Below are 3,694 nucleotides of genomic sequence, written 5' to 3' on the forward strand. Positions count from 1 at the left end.
GCTGGTCCCTGGTGAGCTAGGCAGCTTGAGCCTTCTCTCATCAGGGTGCAGATCTGGGGGCTCGCATCCCCGGGAGGGCTGCTGGACTGTGCCAGACTCCTCCTGGGGGCGCAAGCCTCCAGGTCTGCGCTGGATGAGAGGAGGCTCAGGCTGCGGCAGCAGCAATCTTGTCTGATGCTGGGTGCAGCCCATGCCCAGGGCCAGTCCCTGGTGGGAGAACCAGCCTGAGCCTCCTCTCATCCAGGACCCAGATCAGGGGGCTCACACCCCCGGGAGGGTTGCCGGGCTATGCCGGACTCCTCCTGGGGGCGCACGCCTCCAGATCTGCACCGGATGAGAGGAGGCTGCTGCTGCTGGCAAGTGTCAGGACTTTTGGTTTGAACAGTTTGAGCTGTAGTTTCTCAGAAACCTCTGCACCTATCTTCTTGAAATTTGGCCAACTTCATGCTCTCAGAAGGGGCTACCATCTCTGTAATTTCCATCCAAATCAGGCAAGAAATGACAAAGTTATAGGAAACATCATAACTCTTTGAAACAGCGAAACAGTTTCAACTAAACAAAATGGGACAGTGCTTCGAAACAAAACAAAACAAAACGATGAAACGAAACACTGCCCCTTTGGAATGGTGAAACAGACATTGAAATGAAATGATGGTGTTTTGCACAGCCCTAACTGATCAGTCCCATACTGGACATGCATTCTCTGCCATGGAGTAACACAAGGCAATAGCTGTGGTTCATAATGTAGCTGGGATAGCTACATTTTGAGGTGAAGTATATTTTTGCAGGTACTGACTTTCCCTTTCATCTTCTCTACATGTACTTTGAAGGCAAGTGTTCAGTTCAATGTAACCCCCAAGTACACACGGCTTAGGTGATTAGTCAGTGGGATTCCATCCCAGATCATGTTTAATTTTTGCTTGGCTTTACTATGGCATAGGTGAAAAATCTATGATTTGCATTGTGGTTGGGTTGGCATGAAGGTGGTTCTTATTCTAGTAATCTGAGAGGTTGCTCAGTGCACATGTTAGTCTATTCTCAACAATGGCAAAGTCCTTCTCTTTCAACGTGATGCATAGATAATCAACATATATGAAGCTCCTCGTATTACTCTATATGGGTTGGTCATTGGTATATATGTTAAAAAGGATTGGTACTAGCATGCTACCCTGTGGAAGGCCATTATGTTCTCATCTCCAGTGGCCCTCAGTAATGCCAACTCTTGAAAAAAAATCATGAGACTCATGATTTCCAAGTCAAATTAATTCTGACTCGTGATCTCGGGATAGAACCCTCAAATCTCAGGATGTTTTCTTTTGGCATGTGCAGAGAGCGCCCAGCTGGTAAGTTTGTGGAGGAAAAGCAGGGGGGGAGAGGGAAAAGGGGTGCGTGTGTGTGGGGGGGTGCAGATTGAGGGCTCCATAGTGAAGGAGGGTCACATGCACCCTATGCCTCCCCCTGGGGTGCACACAGTGGCAGAGAGCTGCCTACCCCCCCACCCTACACCTCTGGATGAGCTGCCTGTGACTCTGTCTGCCCCTCACTTGCAAGCCACAGCTCCCTGCTCCAGCCCTGCTGCTGCCTCTCACTCCTGACCCACAGCCTGGCAGGGTGTGCAGGGACCCTGCTTCCCTGGGGTCCAAACCCATACACACACCCACAGCCTCCCACACCTTCACAAATAACCCACCACCACACACAGACACAGACACACACACACTTCAAAAATAGGATCTCATGATTTACATACTAAATCTCTTGATTTTTAAGTGTTTGTCTCATAATTGTTGACATGGTGTGTTGGCAATAAATGGGCTTTGTTTCTTGTACAGTTCTACATAAAAAAATAGAAGAGATGAGATGAACTGCAGCAGGTGGCAGTGTTGTGTCACACTGTAGTCTTTGACAAGGAGGTTTCACTGATTGACTGCTCCTATGGGAGAAGAGCAAAGGATGTTCAAGCTCTACCTTAGCTCTGCACTTCATATCTTTCTAACATTTGCATTCATATTTTTAAAGCATTGCTAATCCTTCTGGTAGAGCTGTGTGAGGGACCTTAGTCCTGCTTTTCTTGGCTTTGCCAATTTTTGGGCAGTAGGATTTTCAGGAACACAAAGAGCCCCAGGAAGTGTAGAGGATCTGTCACCTTAACTCCAACTTGCCAAAGTTTTCTGCATGTAAATTTATTTATCAGGAAGATTTATCCTATGCCTGAAGAAGGGCGTTTGTGCCTGAAAGCTTGTGAAGAACAATTTTCCCAACTATCTGGTTGTTCTAATAAAAGATATCATATCTACCCAAAGAACCTTGTCTGCCCATCAAGAAGAGGATGTGGTTTGTAAAAAGTTGATCATTTGGCTGGTTTGCAGCTACTTACTGCAGTGAATGGTTGTATCAGTCTGAGTATGTGGTGGGAAGGGATGATGGGGTGGGGGAGAATACCACAGAGGACTGTAGTGAAAAGGCTACAGGATGTAAACAAGCAGTTGATAAGGCAATCCAGTAAAGAGTCTGGCCCAGATAAAATTTCCAGTTGTAGCAGTATTCAAGGCTAGTAAAGAGGGTGGTGAATCCCTCCTTGGGAAGTAGACCTGGATTTTTTTCCACCCTTGCATTAGCCCCAGCCTAAGGGCTGTTCCAGGTTACACATAAAGTGATATGTGTCACAGTCGGCTGATGGATCATCACCTAGGGGACACCTCAGAGAGTTTTTAATACCAGGGACACAAACTGATTATGCCTGAGGGCTGTTCTAGTATGATTAGATTGCACAGCGGGAAGCATAGGCTGCAGAAGGGGGGGTGGGGCTAATGGGCTTAGCCCCCCCATCAAACATGGGGCAGCCGTAGGGTCACAAGGCAGCCCGTCACAGATGAACATGAGCCCACTGCCTCCAATTGCCCTCCCCCCACTCCCACCAGTGGTGCAGAGTAAATTCCTGGGCACTGGTTCAGATTTCAGAAAAACACTGGGATGGACATTGGGAAAACCTGGACATATGGTAACCCTAGGTATAACATACTACTTACACACCGACATAAGTCCTTACCCTTGGGATGGTCCCAGAGCAGAGGAGATGAAGAAGAACATGGTGCTATTGAGAGCTCAGGGCCAGCCTGCTCTGCTGAATGGCAGCCCTCCTGCCAACATTGTGTGTGGGCACCCTACCCACAGCACACCCCACAGGAGAACTGTCAGCAGGGGACAGGAGAGCTGGCAAGAGCCAGTCACGGACTCCAGATCTGAATGGAGAAAAGGAGCCAGGGCAGGAAATGAAACTGTGCCAAGGGGCCAGTACAAGAGAAAGGAGAGATCTGCAAAGGACAGAGGAAGCCGGGACCCAGGAGGGGAGGGTATAGGGCAGTGGTAGCCACCTTTTTGGCAGGTGTGCTGCAAGACAACTGCCACTGCTCCCCCCACCCCTCCAAGTGCTGCTCTGATGGAGGCAGGGGACCTGAAGCCTCCATCTGCAAAGAGTAGGAGGTGTTGGGTAGTAGGGCTGTGTGAAATTTCGCTGGCTGTTTTGATTTGACACTGTTTTGACTCATTTCGAGCTCGAAACAGCGAAATCGAATCAAAACAAAGAGCTTCAAAGCAGCCTTGAAACAAAACAAGGCTAGTCAAAACGTTTCAAAAGTTTCAAGATGTTTCAAGTTTCGAAGCAGCCAGCAGCAAGGTGGTGGGAGACAGGGGA

This window comes from Gavialis gangeticus, unplaced genomic scaffold (genome assembly GCF_001723915.1).
Source record: "Gavialis gangeticus isolate Ggan-Ray unplaced genomic scaffold, GavGan_comp1, whole genome shotgun sequence".
Classification (NCBI taxonomy): domain Eukaryota; kingdom Metazoa; phylum Chordata; order Crocodylia; family Gavialidae; genus Gavialis; species Gavialis gangeticus.